Source organism: Bombus terrestris, chromosome 17 (assembly GCF_910591885.1).
Source record: "Bombus terrestris chromosome 17, iyBomTerr1.2, whole genome shotgun sequence".
In the NCBI taxonomy this organism is placed as follows: domain Eukaryota; kingdom Metazoa; phylum Arthropoda; class Insecta; order Hymenoptera; family Apidae; genus Bombus; species Bombus terrestris.
In genome coordinates, this window is record NC_063285.1 from 65,139 (window position 1) to 88,561 (window position 23,423).

Consider the following 23,423-nt stretch of genomic DNA (forward strand, 5'->3'; position numbering starts at 1 on the left):
CGTGAGCGACTCATGTTGTTTTGCCTCGGGGCATTGACACAGCCTTGAATGTCGCAGCTACATGCAACCGTCGAACGAAGATGAATTTGAATTTTCCGACTCTCCCCCGACCAGTATAAATATACGGACGCGATCGCGAGCGAAACAGTATCTAACAGTATCTAACAGTATTTAACAATATCTCTGAGTATCTCCGAGTATCTCCGAGTATCACGAGTATCTACCGAGTTACGCGACGAGCATTAACGAGTATTTATCCGCGATTTCATTTTGCAATTTATACTTTGTACTAATGACTCACATATACAGGCTGTACATTAATTTATTATTTTAAATATATTTGACGGTTTCAACAACGAGCAATCTCGTCCTTTAAACTAATTATCCTCTACAGATAAACCTCTACAAGGTGAATATGGTGACTGTAAATGTCATTTTTTACGAGAAACTCCCGAGTCAGTAGTGACGCATGAGCTGATATGTTTTAGTAGTATAATTTCTACAAATTATCGTTTTACAAATCCTTCGAATTGCTTTTTACAATTGACGTGATACGCTCAAATAGTATTCTCTATGGATCGTAACATATTGTGATAAAAATTTATGAAACACAATACCACGGTAATCGAAAATCCTCCCATGTAACCTTCACGCTTCGAAAACAAACCTGCCCCCAGGTTTGGGGGGCATTAACAACACAATAATCCCAAGCAAGGACTCCGTAAGATACCTGGGCATGACCCTGGACAGGAGGCTAACTTGGAAAAAACATATCTCAGAAAAAACAAAGCAACTAAAGGAAAAACTAAGAAAATTCTATTGGCTCACGGGCCGACGCTCCAAACTAAACATACAGAACAAAATAACCCTCTACAAGGCCGTAATAAAACCTGTCTGGACCTACGGAATCCAACTATGGGGAACAGCAAGTAACTCCAACATTGAAATACTCCAACGCTTCCAATCGAAAACGCTAAGATCCCTATTAAATGCACCCTGGTATGTTTCCAACGAAACAATCCACCGCGACCTCAAGATACCTACAGTCAAAGAAGAAATACACAAGTCCAGAAGCAGATATAACACAAGAGTCAACAACCACCACAACCCACTAGTCACCCAACTACTGGACACGACGGACCAGACCCGCAGACTAAAAAGAAAATACCCACTAGATTAAATTCTTAGTCCTACTAGAACCAACAATATAAAGCTATTATAAACCATGTCATTGTATCACGCCAAATTAAGTTACTGAAAATTCTCAACGAGAATTGATTGTAAATATTCTAATAAATAAAAAAAAAAAAAAAATGTTACCACTACTCGGCCTTACTTTGTGAGATCTTTGCAAAAATCTGTCGGTACCTCCACTACGGTGAATGATACATACAACTGTGTGTCTGTAACACCGTATATATTCGTATTGTTTGTCAACTACTCTCCGGTGGCCGAATTTAGAAAGCTAATGTAAATCTAACTGTCACCTTCCAATCACATGCAATATATATACGAAGACTGGGCGAACTTAGACTGGTAATCCACGGATCCTCCGAGTTATAGCCGCTTGCAGAACTGCGTAATAAAAATTATTATTATTAATGGTATGAGTTAGGTTTAGAATAATCCAAGTCTTTTAAATTACAGTTTATATCGAGCTTTATATTTTATTGTTATTATTTCAAGTTAAATACATTTCAGCCAATATCAGCAATGATTCTTACAGTCTCGAATACGCAGTTGTAAATTATTAATTATTTTTAGATTCGGAAAGTAGAGTTCAAAAACAAAAACATCAATGTCTGATGGATGTAAATAAACAAATCGCCAAGTGACACGAGGAACAAAGCGGCAAACGTGTCAGCTATACTTGCGACTTTGTTAGAAATATACATGTAGTGTTACCGACAGTTTTTTGCGAATATCTCGGAAACTGAGACCGATCGACGGTAAAATGCCAAGGAAGAAATTGTTGAAAATGTTGATTTCTATAGCATATCATGGGAATTCAAACTGCCAGCAACTTCTTAAATAATTTATTATTTAAAATTTTATTCTTATTCTTATTCATTATTCATTAATTTTTTCTTTAAAAAAACATTTATTCGTCCGTTTTTGTCTAAATAATTACATACATTATAGAGAAATTTTTTATTCGTCTTTATGCAATAAAAAATTCTTCTCACTTATGAATTGATTTTAATGTACCGTTCTACAACTGATACATACGAATGATAACCAAATAAGCCATAAATAACTCGAAAATAAGATCACATCGCGTATATGTATATTTATATAAGCTGCTTTTCTTGTTTGCCAAATCTGTCCCTGCTATATTCGTTACGTACAACAAAATATCCTGTAGAATTTTGGTATTATCTCTTCTATCTGAAGTATTGAGATACAAAAATTGCTTTTAAAATATCCTTGTAGGGATACGTAAAAGTATCCTTCTTGTATATTGTTGACAGTGAGCAAAATATGTACATATACATCGTACATGTATAATACGGCTTTGTATACACTGTTGCCCAAGATTATAGTTTGGTCATGTGGGGGTTAGAAAATTGTTACGTATAGAGTATCTTCTTCGATATAGCTATAAGCATTGTAGCGGTTTATGCCATGTATTATACTTACGTATGTGTGTAGCAGTTACGCTATTTTCAGTGGCGATTGCAGATATAGCCTCCATTTTTTGCCAAATATCTCTAGCATTACTTATGCTTCAAGGAGAGAACAATCATTAAATCAACTATTTTCTGTAAAATATTGTACAATTATTACATAGTATGGAATATATTTTGCAATTACATATTTTATCCATTTTGATATATAATATCTGTATAAAAATCAGCAGCGTAATAGTGACAATTTTCGAGATGTAAAATTGTTATTGTATTGTAGCAAAATTGAAATATTAGGTCGTCCGAAAAATTTGTTTCGTTTTATAAGGAAATAATGGATGCACGACGTCTTTCGTTTTATTTCGTTATATTATTTTATCGAATTCTGTACGATCCATTTTGTTTTATCAGGATAAAAATCACAACGTTTGAGTCATTAGGTTTCATGTTTGTATAAAGATGCGTTGTTGTAAAAGACGTGTCTGTAAAAGAAAGACACTTTTCTGACGACCTTATATAATCGGTGCAGAGATATTTGCGCAGCGTACAGGATTCGCTTGTAGTCCAGAAGCGTAGACAATGAACAAGCAGTACGAATCTGCCTTTAATAGAGACGGTATTGTTCAACAGTCTTTCGTATCCGAAACGCGGTAGTGCGGATGTAACGTAAATCACATCAGAGACCAGGACACACACACACACCTCGGGCAGGATGGTATCCCGGTCGGCATACTTCGCACCCGATGGACCGACGAGAGGAACACATGGCAACCTTGGCGACAATGTATATTGGCAGAGTACCTGAGGATTCATTTATGGCCTAACGGTTCTTCCATAAAATGTTCCAGAAGCGTAGCAACGGTCACGTACGCCTACAGGGTAGTGGGGATAATGAGAGAACAGATGACCGAAAGTAAAAAGATTGTAGGGACTCACTCTCGTACGGTCACGGCTAGAGCTCGGAAGTGTCTTATAAGTGTATAAACGAAAGAAAAATAAAGTTTTCTTCTTCCTTATAAAATTTCTCTTTATTTTACGTGACACGGACGTACTACGAAATAGTTACCTATTTAAACGTTACAATTTTTGTGTTTATCAAGTGTTTGTGCAATTGGTAAGAAGTGCTAGTTGCTAGATAAAATATAAAATCTGGTTATTCGAAAGTTGACTTGCAATTTTTTATAAAAAGAATTTATTCAGGATAAATACTTTATACCTGTAAATTTTATGAATTAAAAACTTTCTGTGGCTTATTTTAAACTAATAACTTTATTCTGTCTCTAGGATGGGTCAAACGGCAACCAGATAGACTATTCCACATGTGGAAGTAAGTCGTAGAAACCAATACAGTTTTCTTATTTATTTTTCTTTTTTCTTATTTTTATCATATTTTTCGTCTCTAATGTACTACTTGCATTTATACATTTATATTAACATAAGAGTGATGATATACATATTTATATTTTAGTTTTAATTAAACGTATGTATTATATTTTTTTATATAAAAGTTAGGTCGTTATTTCTACTTTATTTTCTTCCGCTAAAAACATTTTCATCAAAGATAATGCTTGCTGAGAACCAAAAATAATGGTTACTAATAACAGAACTTAACGTATAATTATTTGTTGAAATTTGTTTAAGAATCCTCCCCTGATGCACTTCGTGATACACAAAGAAGCTTATTCCAGTAACACAATTCTCCATATATTTTTTTTCATGCTGTTATGGTAAGTTTTTTCCCTACTTCTTTTTGATTATCGACTATTACTGTATTATTTGCTATAATGTCTGCATTTTAATTGCAAAATGCATTGTTTCATTTAAGAAACGTGGTACAGTATATTCATTCGTTATCTTTCTTATTTATTAACCAAAAATTATGAATGAAATAAAACAAATCTCAGTTCTCAGATTCTGATTTAAATAATATACCGAGTCTAATATCTACAAAATAGTCTGAAACTTTGAATTTTTCTATGCATTTTATGTGTAGATATTTTATTACACGTAGAAATTTATTATACATAGAAACCTAACCTCAATATTTAACCAATGTCGAAACAATAAGCGGTAGAATATCTCACGTGATATTGATGTCATCAAAAATAGTTTTAACAAAATTTGTTTAGTTCGAAAGAAGACATCACATACGGTACAAATTACCTTTCTGTAGATCCAGTAGTAGGGTCCCATTTCAACTTCATTTTTGCAAATGGAATCATATATTTTTTAATACATTCATCGATCTATTTTTGTATTCCTTATGAAAAGATTAAAAGGAACTGTTAGTTCACCAGGTATCTTAACTTAAATTCGTCGTATGAAAGCCAGGTAAGGACGCGAAACGGTACTCTTATGTTTGCGGTGTCCTTGTCTTTTTTATGTTTCAGCATAAACACAATACCGCTTTGTGTCCTACGCTTATCTTTCATACGACAAATTCAACGTAAGATATAATCTAAACTAACAGTTTTTCGACATAAATAGGTTAATACTTTTGTATACGATATGAAACGTTACGATATTGGTTACACCACTGTTGCTTACAAAACATTCGACCGATTCGACTGATCGGTAGTAAAAAAAGAGTATAATAACAAGACGTAGAGCACATCAAAATCAGCTTCGCGATTAACGTTTTAAATGAAATTGTATCACCGTTATCGATATGATTGACGATTGATTGTGTTTCACGCAATGTAATTTTTTTGAAAGCAAAAACATTTCAGTCACGGTGTCTACTCTCAATTTTCCTGCACTTTTCTCCCGTGGTTGACAGAACATTCATAAGCATCTGTTTCCTTTCATTTTTTATGGTCTGGAGTTTCCTCCCTCTCCTTCCAATAATAAAATGAGCGTCAGAAAGCAGATTTTACAATTAGATCGATTATTTTATTCCTGTATTTCCCAATAAACATATTGAGTCTAAATAATGAAGAAAAATCTCTCTTCTTCCGAGAATCATCATCACAGACAGTCGATTGCATCGGCTCATTCCCTACTGCGGTGTTTTCTTTCGATTTTCGAGGTGAGAGAAAAGGATTGTTGGTTTTGAATATGAAAGTAGAAGCAATGTGCTACACTTGACCAAAACTAAATGCTAGAATTATATACTTTAGTTGAAATATGATCTCAAATGTTAGGAAATAACGTAGTATAATGACGAAAAAATAAAGCGCTACAGAAACCTCTCGAAACGAATTTCTTTGTGTTTGCTGTTACTTTTCTAGCGATATATCTTTTTCAAATTCCGATTGCCGTTCATAGATTGCAGCATTTAATAACAGGAGTACCTTCATTCGATTTTCTGATTCTCTTGAGTGTGACATTTGACGTCAGTCACTGATGTTTTCACCGGTTGAATGGGCGAACAGCAGGCTATTCTTCCATTTACACGATGGTTTCCTTTTGGTTGAATTTACTTTTGTGTTCTTGATCTTGAACTAAGATTTAGCACCTGTTCTCCTGAGAGCGTATGTTTTGCTGCTCCTTCTGGTTGTTTATTTCTGGGTCACGTACGAATTCCCACGTTGACCGTTTTACTAGTTCGACTCGGCATTCGATCATCTGTGTCTCATACATATTACCTTTTCTTTTCGCGAGGAGGGGAAAATGCTATTACGCATACCCAGTGACCCGTGTCACAGGGTTGTGGAAGATAATTGGTGGTGTGTTTTAAATGACGAGATATTTTGATATTGAAAACCGTCAAATATATTTTAAGATAATAGATACAGAGAATGTTCGCCAAGATGTTCGGTACTAACTGATTCGCTAAGACTATATATTGATCGCTATTAAAATCGCTCGAGACTGAGACTGAAAAACTGGTCACGTTACGATCGCGTTCGTTTATTTTGTAGAGGACAGGTATATAGGATGTTTGATCTTGAGATTTATTGAAGGTTATCGTTTGTTGTCGTAACCGTCCGAATATATTTAAAAATAATAAATTAATATACAGCCTAAAATCGCTGAGTCGTTAGTATTGAGTATAAATCGCAAAATAAAATCGCGGATAAATATTCGATAAATGCTCGTCGATAACTCGGTAGATAATCCGTGATAACATTTAGATCGCTCGTTGATACAGGAAGATGCTCGTAGATTCTTGTAGATACTAAACTCTTTTCAGTTGCGTCGGTTTATTTATACTGGTTGGGGGGGGGGGGAGATTCAAATTCGTCTTTGTTCGACGGTTATGGTTATGCGTAGCAGCGACAATGTTTTGCCCGGAGTCTATTCGTTCTTACATTACTTGTGTCCTAACGATGTTGGTACTCTGAGGAGAAACAACAATATGATTGTCATCTAGCTCATGTGCCGCTACATATTTATATACAATTGAGTATACGAACTTGAAGCTTTATGGAAATATTACTTTTCTTAATTTCGAAAAGTGTGCAAAAGTCAAGCCTCAAATGTTTATTAGTTCTCGCAAAAGTTATCTAGCAAATAAAACGGCGTTTTATTTGATCCTGATTTCTACAATTTCTGCACCTTGCACAGCGACTGATAGCAACTCAATTCTATTCTCTCTATTGGTTCTCTACACAAGAGTTGCATTATTATGTGCAAGTCCAATAGATTTCCGATTTTAAACTATTAAAAAATGGCTTCATAAGCTAATAATAGAGAAGAAACATCCGAAATTTTACTCCCTTTGAAGTCTGACGTGGCTCACAGTAAAGTTTGTATTTTTCTACAAATCTAACAAAAGCTACATCGTATCACAAAACTAAGGTTCCATTAGTTAAGAAATCATTTTTAGTGAACTATTCTGAATACTCTTAAATAGATGTAAGAATTCGAAAAGAAAATGAACTTCCCGGGCATTGGTCATAAAAGAAGCTTTCTGACGCGTAAGATACCATCTGGTGTCATCCAAATATCGAGCCTGCTTCCGGTAAATACCGTATATAGATACCGCAGTATTGGTTGTGTGGATCGTCCATCACGGAGATTTTCAAATCTCCTCTGATGTTTGTCTGAATCTGAAATGGATTTCTTTTTTTGGTAGCTGCGTGAGTTTTGTTTTGAGTGGAACCTCTGACTGAAATTATGCACACTAAGGGTCTTTGGTCGGTGTTGAAAGTCAAGCTTTTGAGAGATAAAGTTGGTAATAGCGGAACATATATCGCAGATATTCTTGCTCAGCTCCTGAATAGTTGCATCTTCAGCTATTAGTAGTTAGAAGTAGTTAATGATAGTAGTTAATGATATATAAATAAATAAATAAATAAATAATAGTCAATAAATAAATAACAATAATAATTTAACATTTAAAATGAATAATAATAAATAAGTAAATAAATAATAATATTTTGTTCATCCATCTAAAAATACGTTGCACATCTCTATAGAGCTTCTTAAAACATTCATAACAATCGTGTTCATTTCACTTTTCGTGACGCCATGTTCCCTTAAAATTTCGATGGTTTTTGGCGTTATGGCCCCTCTACTGCCCAAGACCACGGATGAAATCTCTCCATCGTCCACACTGTATTTTGCCATTAGGTTGTACAGGCATAGAAAGTATGTGTTGACCTTCTCCTTCTCCGCTTTAAGGAAGCAATCTCCACGAGAATTCATTCCTCGTTTCTAACTACGAGGTCCGGCTTATGCAGATTACCTCCTACTTTTATCGTAGGCTCGACAAATACTTCACTGTTCTTATTTAATTTATTCGCGAGGTGAGACTTCATCATATCGTGTCTTCTTATTCTTAGATCTTTGGTGTATTGGCACAACCCTAAGATGTGTCCTAGGGTTTCTGGTTGGGCGCGATACCTCCTGCAAGCTACGTGTATTATTTTGTCGGCCCGTGCCAATACAGTTTTTGTACCAAAGGTGTTCGTCCTTAGTCTCAGTGCATCTATAAATCTTGATGGCTTGAGCAAATTATACTCCTTCAACCACACGTTATCGATCTTTTCTCTTGAGAAGTCTTTGACTCCTTGGCCCTGACTCCTCGATTCAGACCACTGCTTTACGTATTCTCTCTTTAGCCTCTTTCTCGCTTTTTCAATGTCCTCAGAAGTGGCCGGCCAATTAATCCTTAGGAACTTCGCTATTTTCTTTCATTTTTATCTTCCTCGTCGCTTATGAAGCTAGACGCCGCTGGATTCAGTGAGTTTTTTAGGGTAGCTAAAGCTTCTTTAGCGCTCTTTAGGGTACCGAGTTTCACAGTGTCCTCGTCCTTTGTTTGTTATAATGTCTTCAACCCGCTCTGGCGCGCAGTTTGAGTCAACGAGATAGCACCCGTCCTCTGTCTCTTGGGCACTCTCCTGACGACCAACGTGTCCATTCCTTACAGCTTTTCTCTTACTTCTTTTTTACTCGACCGCTTTGCTAGTTAAATACTTATTTGTTTCTACGTTGAGGTATTTATAATTCTTAAAATTTTGTTCAAGTTCCTTCAGGAGAGTGATCTTTTCTACCGACCACACTCTACTTTCTTGATTAGTGGAGTGTACTTTCGGACGTTCGCGGGGAGACGCGATCTCGAAGAAGCGCGCCAAGGGAGTCGTAAATTCCCGTTACGACTTGACTAATCGACGGCACGAATCGTTCTATCCCTTATTTCTTGTGGGATAATAAGGATGGTTGATTGAATAAAACGCTGCTAGTAACAGGTTACTATATATTCGAATGATCCAACAACTTCAGTGTGATACAAGATTGAGTATTTGAAGTGACAACTCCGAATGAGTACGACCTGAGACTCCTTTCGTGTTGACGACGGTGATGATATATATTCTGTCGATTGACTGTCTTCGACTTGTAGATTATGCTTGACTTCCGACTCTTGCTGTTCTTTGCACTGTCCTCTGATTCGAGTTAATGTAGACTAACTGATAAGCTTTAACTGTTACTTCAATGTGACTGTGGAACAAGTCTAGAGCGCAAGTAGAAGAAGTTGAGTTGACTCTCCTGATGTCATAGAAGAAGTATAGAGATGAACTGACTGCTCTGTTATGATAGCGGAGTTCGTTCTTGTGTAATTACGGAGGAAAGCTCGGTGTGGGTGTGTCTTTTGAATTAAGGACGTGGATTAGGTGTTCACACTTTTCGTTAGAAAAGTGAGGGTAACGATCCGCGAGGCCCATTGGTTATAGCTAACGTTAATAAATGAAGATTGGAGGGGCAAGCCTCCTACCGACGTGACTCGGGGTTGACCTTGTTCATAGGAAAACCCGGCTATTCCGTTAGACAAATATTCACCTTTCCGTTAGGTAACTACCCGCTTTCTCTGTCATTTGTAAGAACGTGCAATAAACCTAAGGACTGTTTTAATTACCAGATATAAACCGAAAATACTTGCAGGATTAAAGGTACCTGCAAGCTAATAAGATTCGGTTTATGGTGAGGCCTTAGGTTTATCGAGGGTCTGTCTAATGGTGCTTGGGCCTTGACGGTCAGACAATGAAGGACATCGCACGAACCATTTCACGCGACATAACATGGAGTCTGTTATTCCTCTTCTCTTAACATTTCTGACGGCAGGGTGCGCATGCCACTCATGCATCTATAACCCTCTTTGGGTCCCGAAACTCATGGGGCAAGTATCGCATTTGAATCGACCCTCACTGCACTCCGTAGGGTCGCTACATTTCAGTATATGGCATCTCGCCCCATGGAGCTTTGGAAAGATTCTCCCACAATTTATGCATCCCCATTGAATGGGAGTATCGACATGAAGCAAATTAATGTGCTTGTCTAGGTCTCTCAACGTCATAAAGAAAAGGTGGACTTCCCTTTTCTCGCAGACAGGACAAGCGAGCATATCGCCCATTAATGGGACCAAAATCTTAAAGCAACTAATATCCAGGGACATAGACCAGTCGTCAACTATGGTTCCCTCCGAAACGGGTAAATCCGCCACAGCGCTTCTGGGACCGAGAAGCGTTGCGTCCGAGGCTTCTTCATTATTACTATTTATCTTTAACAAATAGTTTTGTTTCCAATCAAAAAAGTTTCCAATCATTCCATCTCATAAATCAAATTCTTGCGAAATCGTCAACGATTTCCATCAAAGGAACAGATTCCTTTTATATTTGAGGTCTCCAATTCTTCACAGTACAAACCGTTGTATCGGCAAGCCGACTCGATTTCCTTTGTGTCTTCCGCTCTTTCGTCGCCACATTCCGTTTAGCCATGCACGCCGCGTCCAGAGGACTATTCCGACACGGCGGACATGTTACCGGCGGTACCACAGGGAGGTAGGAGTGCGACTTGAGCAAGTGAGACGTCTCCCTGCCCCTGAGCAACTATGACTCTCCAAAGAACCCACAGCACGACCGTTAAATAGCGGCGTGCTGCTTACAACCTGTGGAACCTCTAAAACGAGGCTCCATACTTCCGAGGTACCCCCTCGTAGGGACTTATAACTACGTTCATTTATAATTGACATATGTCAGTAACAATAAATATATATAATAACATAAACTGATAAATAAATAATAGATATAGCACACCATATATAAATAAATAAATAAATACATGATTAGACTAGTCAATAAATATAAATAAACTAGTAATCATATTAATAAATAAATATTTAACTTAAGTCATAAATAAATAATTAATTCTTAACCATAGTCAATAATAAATAAATAAATAAAACTAAAATAGTAGTAGTTAAAACAAATAAATTAAAAAAATCGTTGTACATAATTAACATTGTCATCCATCTAAGAATATATTACACTTCTAGATGGAGTTCTCAAATACGTTCATTATTATTGTTTTTATCTTATTATTGTTTAAGCCCAGTTCATATAAAATTTCTTTGGTTCTTGTTGTAATCACCCCTCTGCTACCAAACACCACTGGTATTATCGCTCCCTCCTTCAAGCCATATATGGATTTTAGTTGTTTTAAACATGGGAGATATTTGTCGATCTTTTCCTTGTCAGCGTTAAGGAGGTAATCTCTATTCTCGTAGCGGACTGTAACGTCGACCACGAGAATACGTTCCTCGTTTTTAATTATGAGGTCCGGTTTATACAGATTACCCCTTACCTTTATTATAGGTCCGACACACACCTCGTTTTGCTCTCTTAATTTATTGGCGAGGAGGGTTTTTATTCGGGTTCATCTTGTCTTTTTATCCGGAGGTCCATAGTGAATTGACATAACCCTAGAACATGTCCTAGGGTTTCTGGTTGATTATGACACCTTCTGCACGTTACATCTGTAGCGGCATATGAGTTATAGGACGAGGTGGATTGAGAGCGACTCATGTTGTTGTTTTGCCTCTGGATATTGACACAGCCTTGACGCAGAAAACGTAATGTTAAATAAACTTCGGACAAAACAATGTCGCCGCTATATGCAACCGTTGAATGAAGACGAGTTCAAATCCCCCCCCCCCCGGCCAGTTTAAATAAACGAACGCGATCGTGAACAAGACAGTATATACCGAGTATCTACGTATTAACGATCTGAGATGTAAGTACTGTCCGTGATAATTCTAGCTGTTGGCTGTAGATGTTGCTGCTGGGGTATTGCTGTTTTTCTTCTAATTTAATGCGTGAAAGAAAAATCGGACTACGTGCGCCGGGATTTGAACCCGGGTCCCGAACGTTCGTAACCCAAGGCGCTAACCACTGCAATACCGTTGTCCGGTGTAAGTTAGTGTCGACTGGCGATATTTGTGCTGTCGAGTGCCGCCACAAATCAATATTTACGAGATTGTCCGAGTTTTTATCCGGGTTATAGCTATCGAGATATCTGCGACCGATCATATACTATCGTTGCGAATACATTGCAGGAGCGTCTTTCAACAGTATGTATACTTATATTTATTTAAGTTATTTCAAATATATTTGATCGTTATTGTTATTCTATATTCATCGATCCTTAATCAATCCTCTACATTGGTGACCCCGACGTGATAAAGCTAGCGAGATTTCAATTATCGTTATTCCGAGTGCGCTGACGATATGTCGAACAATAATAAAACAGTTACAACCAGTCAAGTAGTCCGCGTACCTCCAATGATGGTCAAGAAGATAGTGCAATGGTTCTCCTTACTTGAGAGACAGTTCGCGGCAGTGGGCATCGCGGACGATGAAGAAAAATCCACCACCCTCCTAGGGTGTCTATAACCTGAGTATCTAGAGCGAATCGAGGACATAGCGTTGAATCCCCAGGCCACCGGACAATATGCGAAACTCAAGGACGAGCTAATTCGAAATCTGGCCGAGTCAGACAACTAGTATTGTCTTTTGGTAACGGGTACTTTCCTCAGATATAGAATCCATACAGTACCCGGGTCCCCTAGGACCAATAGGGGTTGGAGAAAACGCCCAACCATCGCACAAGGCACCCAGTGCCTTGCTCCCTGGATTAGCTAAGCCTGCAGGGGCTGTCGCTCGTCTCAGGTCGAACGGGACACATTCTAAGCCCTCCCGTCTCCCGGGACGGTTCCTCACGGTTCCTCAGCAGGTGGGACGCTGCTCATCCGCCGAAGGCCATTCGGTGGAGCCAATCACCTTAACTCGGCCCTCTTGCCAGCATCTTGGTCATCAACCACTGCCACCACAAGTCTATACCCATTAATTGGCCGAGCAGAGGGATCGCTACTCCCTCCGGGCTGTAACTCGACCGCCTGTGGTACCAACCTTAGTCATTGATGGGACTATCGTAGGAATGTACGGCCACATCACTGCCGGCCGGCGACCTGCTAACCGTGCTCGGCAGTTCCAGATGGGACTCACGTAAGCGGGGGCCTCAAGGTACTTACGTACCCGGGAACTTATCCCGACGGTCCCATCCTTGGCATCAGGATCGTGGGTGCGCTACTACCCAAGGCCACGTAGAGAGAATGTAACCGTACTTAAACGCCTTACACTCCCGGCGACCTTCCCTGCGGTGGGAAGGGAACATAGGGACTCACGTAAGCGCGACGCTTGTCCCGATGGTCCCCCTGGCTGCGGGAACGTGGGTTTGCCAGCCCCATAGGCTCGCAAAAGCAAGCCCTCCCTGCGGGATGGCCGAGTCAGACAGTGAGAGAGTAAGAAGGTTAATGGAAAACGAAGTGAAGGGCGACAGGAAGCCGTCCCAATTCTACCACGACTTAAAAAAAAACTCGCCAGTCCGTTTTTGGCGGAACAATTCATCCTCACGCTTTGGAAGAGTCCACTACCCGATCTCATCCGGGAAGTCCTAACTGTGTCGACGATACCGACGTCGAAAAGCTAACCCGGGAAACTGACAAGGTAGAGGAAGCTTGTACTCGGAATGCCAGCGCGTGTCCGGTATAACAGCCGTTACCGATCCACCTGTACAAAACGTCAGAGCAAGTGATCCCATGGCCACCGCCATCAGCTCGTTAAGCGAGAAAATGATCCAGATGCAAGCGCAAATAAACGCGCTGAGCATCGATTACCGTCGTCAACCGCGACCACGATCACACTCACGTACGAGATACCGCCGCCGTTCCAGATCCCGAGACCCACCGAGGCAGATGGACTATGTTTCTACCACGCGAAGTATCGGGAAAGAGGGAGAAATTGCAAATCATCATGCAATTGAAAGTCGGGAAACGGGGCCAGCCGTCCGTAAACGTGGCATACGACGACGGCTTGGGAACCCGCCGCATCTTTGTCAGCGATAAGCGAACGAACATTTCATTTTTAGTGGACACTGATGCCGACACATGTGTTTATCCGCGCAACAAGGTACGTGGACCCGAGAACAAAAGCGGCTCTGAACTGTTCGCCGCTAACGGAACGCCGCGGATTGCGACCTATGGGATCATCACCGTGTCCCTCAATTTATCCTTACGTCGAGATTTCGAGTGGCGTTTTGTGGTGGCCAATGTGCAAACGCCTATCATTGGCATGGATTTCCTGAACCATTACGGGTTACTCGTAGTCCCACGAAACAAATGGCTCCTGGAAACGACTACGCAACTGTCCATAAGGGGATTCGCCGCCACGACCGACGTAATGACCATTAAAACCATCGATGGAGTCACTGTACCACAAAATACTGACGGAATTCTCTGACCTAACAAGACCGTCTGTTTTCCAAAGAATTTCTCTACGGCATGGTGTGCAACATCATATCTGCACGACGCCTGGAATCCCTCCGTCCACGCCAAATCACGCCGCCTTGCCTCCGATCGACTCAAGCTGGCGAAGGGGCAATTCGAAGTCATGATCGAGTAAGTCATGATGCAGCCATCGCGAAGCCGGTGGGCATCACCCTTGCACATCGTACCCGAAAAGGACAGACGGATTCAACCTTATGGCGACTATCGGGCATTGAACGCCCGCACCATTCCGGATAGGTACACACCGCCGCGCATCGAGGACTTCGCGCAGAATCTGTATGGCAAGCGTATATTTTCTAAGATCGATCTCGTTCGCGCTTACCATCAAATTCCGATCGCGACGTAGGACGTAGAAAAGACTGCGACTACCACACCTTGTGGTATTTTTGAAACGACCAATATGATGTTTGGGCTTCGAAATACCGCCCAAACATGTCAGAGATTCGTGGACGAAATCACGAGAGGTCTCGATTGCGTCTACGCATAGAGACACGACTTTTGATCGCATCCGAAAATGAAGAACGACATCGCGAACACCTGCGGATTTGGTTTAAACGCCTAGACGAGTAATAAATTCCACGAAATGCGAATTCGGCGAAATAAAATTCCTCAGTTACACCGTAATTGCAGGGGGGATAAAACCATACGAACGATTAGCTGAACGTGTTGACGCTATAATTAAAGTACCGTTACCTGCGACAGTTAAAAACTTGCGATGGCACCTGGGTATAATCAATTTTTATCGACGTTTCATACCGATGGCCGCGCAAATTCTTCAACCACTCAATGACTTGTTGAAAGGCACAAAGAAGTGTGACGCGTCCATTTAGTGGTCCGAACAAACCGAGAAGAGCTTCCGCGAGTCGAATCATAAACCCCTAATATACGCGTTTAACTAAAATCTTGATAAGTGTTCGCCAAGACAATTCCGTCACCTCGACTACGTCGGACAATTTACGACCGATATCCTCAATTTATCCTCACGGAGTTTGCGATCTTTTTAAGTTTCTTATCAATGTCGTCTCCAATCAAGCTAGCCGCCGCTGATTCTGTAGAACCTTTTGTTTTTAATGCGCTTCTCAGGATACCGAGTTTTACTATGTGTTTAAATCTCGGTAGCCCTAACCCACCATAACTTTTTGGAGCGTAAAAGAAACTGGTGGCTGTAGATGGTACCAAGTGTAAAATTGCTTTAATTTCCTGTCTGACCATGCTATCCATAAGCTTTAAGACACCGTCGATTGGTGGATCGATCAATAAATTGTATTATATATGAATCGAGGGAAGATACATTTTGTCAATAATTCGATCTTGTAGCATGGTTTCAAGAAAAGCTTCCTTACTCTTCTCACCATGCTCAGAATCTCGGGCACTATTAGGCCACAATGGACGCCTTTCTAAGGCTTCATTTTGGCGCCCAGGTATCTGAAGGCCTCATCGGGATCAACTGTTGGTATATTATTATCGTCGAACCTAATTTCCGAATCCTTAACGAACCAGGTGTCTCTCTTAGCCACAATCTGGAACGTTTGGCTCTTCTCGCTTGAGATGTTTATTCTTAGGTCCTTCAGGTACCCATGAAGGATATCCACCTGACGCTGTGCCTCTCGCTCATCTCCATCAAGTAAGGCAATGTCATGAGCGAAGGCCAGTATTGATATTTTTCTATTTGTATTTATATTTACGCCACTGGTTTGCTCTTTGATCATTTCGATCAGCAGCTTTATACATAAATTAAAAAGCAGCGGTGATAATGGATCACCCTGCTTTACACCTCTGGGGTCTTGACCTCGACCCCTATATTGTCCTTAGTTCTTATTGTCGTTTTAACATCCTTGTATATTTTGGTAATGAAGTGAATTATAGGGGGCGACACACCCTTCCTCTCCAGGCAAGGTTTTAACACCGAATGGGGTATTGTGTCGAACGCTTTGGAGATATCCACTATTGTGAATATCTCCCCATTATTCCATTTACTATAATCTAAGGCAGCGCTTAGAAGGTCAATGTTGATTTTACATCCACTTTTGGATGTAAAACCCTTCTGCCTTAGGCTCAACACAAAACTCTTTCTGATCTTTCGATCGAGGATGGATGAGAAAATTCGGCCGAGAATAGGACCTATTGTTACAGGCCTCCAATTCTCGACCAGGCTGCTAGTTTTGTTGAACTTCGATATTAAGGTAGTCCTATTTTCCTTCCAAATTGCTGGAAAATAGGAACTATACCAACAAATATCATACATTTTTGCTAGAATTGCAGGCAGGCCAGGTATCAATAAGAGCTCTTTTTGTAATCCACCAGGTCCTGCCGCAGCCTTTTTCCTTATCTTACTTATTTTCTCGCCCACATCCTCAGCGGTCATAGGCGTAAAGTGATCCATCAGTGACTGTTCAGAGGCTCCATTTCCTGGGACGGGGGTATTTAAAGGACCCATCTTACCCTATAAGCCCTCATAGAACCTCTTCACTTCAACAGCATTCGGTAGCTGCCTGGCTGGTTCCAGGTATGCGCTGTCGTTGTTCACCACTACGTCCGCTAACTTCTTCGGACATTCATGAAATAACTCCTGGCAACTTGCGTAGGAGTATTTCCTTCTAGCGTTCCTGTTATTCCGACAATTATTATTCTTATTTCTATTTTTATTTTTAGTTATTTGGGGTTTTGCATTTGGAGTTACGTTCTCATTGCAGACTTTATTACTGATTCCATATAGAGATGTGCCAATAAAACTATTAATTTCATCACCGAGGGCTTCCACATTCTCTCTCTGTAATCGTTCCACAGTATTGCTAACCGATTGTTAACCTCCCTTAAAACAGGGGGCACCTCGGTTGTCTTTTCGATTGCTTGCTCAATTGCGAGTCTCCATTGCTGGATTGACTCATCATTGTTCCTGCTACTTTCAGGCACTTCAACGTGCGCATTGCCTGAATTAACGGGATCGCACCCTCCCTCTGTCTCCTGAGTAACTTCCTGAAGGTCCCCGTCCGCATTAGCTAATTTCATCTTTTTCCTTTTATATTTATTCAGTAGTTTTGCTAGTGACAATTTTTCTTATTTCAATATTTGGAAATCGTTGGTCTTGATAGACCTCTTCGAGTTCCTTCAGGAGAGCCACCTCTTCTACAGTCCATATTTTTGTATTTTGGGGGTCCGCTCCCCTTCTTTTTACGTTCCTAACGGCAGGGTGCGCATGCTGTTCGTGGGTTGATAGCCCTCTCTGGATCCCGAAGCTCATGGGGTAAGCTTCACATTTGTACGGTTCACCTTTCTTTTGACTAGCACCACTACACTTACACTACACTATTTCCTGGGATTGAGGTGTTTACAGATCCTGCTTGACCTCACAACTCCTCATAGAGCCTCCTAACTTCCGTAGCTTCAGGTCGTTACCTGGCCGGTTCCAGGTATGCTCGATCGTTATTAACAACTGCATCGGTCAACCTCTTAGGACATTCATGGAACAACTCCTGGCAACGCGCGTAGGAGTATCGCTTCCTTGAATTCCTGTTTTTCTTGCCACTTTTCTTTTGGTTTGTTTTGACATGAGGCTTCTCACTTTCATTATTCTTTCTTACTGCTCCATAGAGCAGGTTACCTCTTGAGGGCTCACTTCCTCACTGTATTTTCGAGCTATCGCGGGGAGACGCGTTCGCGAGGATGCGCGTCAACGAGAGTCGTAAATTCCCGTTACGATTATAATAATCGACACCACGAACAGGTCGATCCCCTTATTTCTTTTGGGATAATAGGGGTGGTTGATGTGGTATAACACCGCAATTAACAGGTTATAGTAATTATATTTCCAACGACTTAGTACAATAAAGTGTTACGTCGTTTCGGAAGGTGTAAGTGTCGTAGACGATTGTTTTGTAGCGGCACATGAGTCATAGGACAAAGCAAATCATGTAGTTGTGTTGCCTTGAAGTATCAAGACCGCTACCAATACTACGTCCACCCTATTTTCACATGCGTACTGCACTAATAAATCCTGTGCAAGTCTGCACCTATTCGAGTTTATGTGTAAGGCCTTTATCTTCTCCTACCACTCCCTCATGCTTACAATACATCGTGTACACCTTGGCTCCTTTGTGCACTCTCTCATCACGTGTTTACTACTGCCGCACTTCCTATACAATTCCTTACCCGAGCACAAAACCGTGCAGCATGCAGCCGTATGCCCTAACATATGGCATTTAAAGCATCGCTGCACATTCGGCAGTAGCCTAGCGGAAGCAATAGTCAGGCCAGTTCTGAACTTTCTCGCCACTTCCTCCCGTGGGATCGCACTAGCGGGTAACACCACCACCGCCACCTGACTACCCCATGGCGCCATCCTCAACGCCCTCACCTCAACACTTTCTCCCTTCTTTATTCCCCACTATCCTCTCATGTCCACCACCAACTCCTCCTTGGTGATAAGGAGATCGATATTCATTATCAGCACAGTAGCCCTACCCAATAATGCAGTTACCTCCGTTGCATCGAACAAGGCGGTTTTATGCTTCTACGCCGCCTCACTCACTACGATCTTCTTATCGAACTCGATGAGTATGTGACCAGCCCTAGTATTTCTCATACCTGTCACTTCCTCGATCATGTTCCTGGCGACGATTATCCTTTTATACGTCTCGATTCAGTCCCGACCTTCTTCCACTTTAATCAATATCGTCTCTTTCCACTTCCGCGCATTTATTGTCCTTTCCTATTTACTTTCCTTCCCCCCTTCATTCGCACGCGCACCGAAGGATGGCAAACCCTGGGGCTCCTTCCATTCTCTCCTTCTTCTGCCAACCGTACTCCAACTCTCCGAGTTCTCGCTCTTCTCTCTATCAGTCTCTTCGTTGTCAACCAACCTACCACACATCTCCGCGTATGTAGATTCCTCTTTCGTGGGACTCTTTGCTGTTACAATCTTCCTCCCTTCCGCGGGGGACACCATCTTTCTTTTGGAGTAGTCGCCCGCTACCTTTTCGCACATGTTCTCCCTACTCTCAACCACGGCGTATATTACACCCCGCTTTCCTATATTCCGTCCGACCCCTTCAACTTTTCTTTGCTCAAACTTCATCTTCCTTCTTCTTTTCATCTGACCAATACACTGATCTATCGACGACGCTATACCCCTGATCACATTGCCTACTTCCCTAATTCCCTTATTCTTTGAAATTTGGAACGCTACTTGATGCGAATTCTCAACTAAATAACGATCAGTCAGATTCAACCGATCGGTTGATATCGCGAACCTTAAATGAATTAACTCTCAAGGTGTAGGTAGATTGAATATATCGAGTGTTAATATGGTTTGATACCTTATTTGACACTTTTAGTATACACGAAGAGTTTGACATTCTGATCACGACGGTTGTACGATTTTGTTGAGATTAAATACGATGTAGTATCACATAAACGGTACGACTCTATGATGAAGACTGTCGTAGGATGTCCTTGCTCCTCCCACCAGCAGCTTCGTCAACTCCGTACATCCTAACTTTCCGTCCCTGGGTTTTCTCTGGTTTACCTGTAGTCTCGGGGATGCACATCCTCTGATATTGCCAGTTGTTTACCTTTGTCCTGACTCATCGAGCATCTAGGATGGTTTTTAGCCTCTTAATGAGGTGCGCACCGTAAGTTCTACAGCTCGGGGAGGCAAGCACTTAAGACTTTCCTAAAAAAAGGAGATGTGTTATCTAAGTTACAAACTGACGGCCACTCAAAATCTCGAACACTATTGTTCAACAAGTCAATGCAGAGGTCAATGATGAAAATGCAAACGAGTACTTTCTATTCAATGGATAACTCACCCCGATTTTTCTTTCATTGGGAAGTTTCTGAAAACAGTTGTAGACAGAGTAGGATGTTTGCAACAGTGTCTAATAATTTCGGAGCCAATTCAATCTGAACAGGGTGCAGGTTCCATGTTATCAGTTCTAACTCCCCAAAGAGTAATTAGTATTTTCTTTAGAATAAGAGTTTGTTATCCTCTAAGTTTTGCTCGTTTTGATTTGGCAGTTTGTGCTTCATAATGTCACACCACTTGTTCATAGTAGTTTGATAATATCTGTAAATATAATATATCATTTTATTCTTGAGTGGAAGAGATTCATAAGAGGTAAACTACACGTGCCAGTCGCTAATTGTATTAATTTTTTAATCATTGTATTTTTTGTTTTTTATGCTTGTATTGGAAGATTATAACTCCTATGGCCTAAGGGTCTTGCAATCTCCTTTAGTTTTATATGTTTCAGACAAGTTGGCACACTTCCGTTTTTTCTTAATGCTTCACACACACACACACCTTTTCTTCTTGAAATATTAGGTTGTCCGAAAAGTTTCTCTCGTTTTATAAGGAAATAACAGACGCACAATGTTTTTTTGTTTTATATTAGTTTATTGAATTATGCACGAATATAATAATAGAAATGTAGCGAAATGGATCATGTCTAATTTAATAACATAATATAAAAGAGAAATTGTTGTTTGTCTATTATCACCTTTGGGCAATCTAATAATTCCTCTGCAATTTGCACACTGTTATAATAATTGTCCGTGTTATCTATGTGCACCAAATTTATAAATGGTTACAATTAAAGGGAAAGCGGACCTTATTCTCTTCACAGATAGCTTCACAGATGGCATATGGCAATTTTCATACGGTGGTTCTCCACATCAGCAAATGGGAGTAACGACCACGAAACGCAACTACTTTAAACGCTCTTGGGCTTCGCCATGCTTGTTTCGGCTTAAGCCGACTAGAGTATTCGGAGGTCGTTTGCCTAGCAATTGGTACCAAAATCTCCCCTAGCAATCTCGTATTCCTGCACCGTAGATCATTTCGGCAGCCGTTGCATCCAAGTCCTCCTTAAGGGCTGTTCGAATACCCATGAGTATGATCGGCAATATTTCGACCCAATTGCTTGTATCATAGCTTTTTACTGCCGTTTTCAGCTGACGATGTAAGCGCTCTACCATCTCGTTGGACTTGGGATGATAGGCGGTCGTGCGTAAATGCTTGAAGCCGAGCAATCGGCATAATTTCTGAAATAGTTGCGATTCGAATTGGCCTCCTTGGTCGGTTGTTATTTTCGCTGGTACGCAAAAAGGAGCTATCCACGTTGAAAGAAGGGTTGAAGCAACGGTTGACGCTTCCATATCGGCTACACGTATTACTTCGGGCCAACGCGAGAAACGGTGTCTGCATCACCATAATGTCTACGTGTATAAACACGTGTGTGTGAAGAAGAAACAGTAAATTATGACAATCCCATGTACAATTCAAAAACCTGCCTAGAACTTATCCCATACTCAATGGACAAGGTGATATAAGAATAGAAGGATTTATTAAACGGGTAAGAGAAGCTCGAGCAGAATGTCAAGAAAAACGCACATTATTACGGCTAATTCTAACGCAAAGAATCATCGAAGAAGCGGAACGCAGTATTCGCCACACTGAAATCGAGAATTACGAGAACCTGTTTGAAAGCCTCAGGAAATTTGTATCTGTAAGTATTACATCCAATGGAGCTCGCGATAAATTACAACGTACGCGACGAAATGTTAACGAATCGGTACACAGTTATGTGAAGAGGTTTCGACACAACCTCAACGAATTGATATACGCGCTTCAACACGAAATTCGCGATCCAATACGTCGAGCAGTTGCCATAGATCCTGAAACTGAGCGAGCGACCAAAGTTCTTGTCCTAAATTTGAAACCCGAAATAGAAATATGCGCATCGGGTACAAGACCGAAGAGTCTCCAAGAAGCACAAGATGCGGCTTTCGAGGCGGAGCTAGTCATGGGGGAAATCGAACGCAACAGGAACATAACGATAGGAAGAACAATGAACCGACCAATTGAGAGAGCCAACACCCGATTCCAAGGAACACTTAAACCAATGGCAAGAACCTTCCAGCAAGACAAACGAATGCCACTTACCCAAAGAACTCAATTTAAATGCTTCAGGTATAATCAAATCGGACATGCCCCCAGCCAATGTAGAAATTTTCAATCACCTAGCCTATATCCGAGACCACCAGGAATCCACAATATAGAGATACGCGAGGAAGAAACGGAGGAACCAATAGACCAGACCTACGAATTAACGCCACAACAGGAACACTATCCACAGTGCTTCTACGATCCAACGGACGACAACATGAAATCTTCGTCGACAGCGGAGCAGGAATTAACATACTCAAGAGAAGATGTGTACTACAACCCAGGACAGTAAAAGAACCAAATTTCTCAATGGGACATTCTATATTTACTACTACGAACACGCCGTTGTGAAATTATTCGGTAAAACTTTAGAATTCTTTGTGATAGATGACAACTTTCCAATCATAGAGGACGGCATATTCGGTTTACCAGCCCTATCTAAATTCAAATTTGAACTCTCGAATCAACAATTAAAACTTGACGATAATATTTTTTTATTGCAACAGGAAAACGACGTACCCCCGAAACAAGCAATGTCAAAGACAGTTTACTTGGAAGGAAAACCGACAACGATATGCCTTATCAATGGTGGCGAGTATCCAGCCAAAAAAACCAGTCTCATCGAAAACTCAAATACATATAGTAACTTAAATGGGGTTTTAGAGTAAGGACAAGTAATGATGTTTTGGTTTAACAAGTAATATTCAATACAACGAACTCATTACAATATTGTCGCACGCCTTATTATCATACTCGGCTCTCAACTACCCGATTCACACTCTCCGTC

General features: G+C 40.7%; 1 long non-coding RNA gene across 1 annotated transcript; it reads left to right on the forward strand.

Moving 5' to 3' along the window:
* The first annotated feature begins 3,580 nt into the window (after positions 1–3,580).
* Positions 3,581–5,990, forward strand: LOC105666968. The gene is made up of 3 exons (XR_001099696.3): positions 3,581–3,741; positions 3,912–3,954; positions 4,269–5,990. It is a non-coding gene; the product is annotated as an uncharacterized LOC105666968 (long non-coding RNA).
* Positions 5,991–23,423: the final 17,433 nt, after the last annotated feature.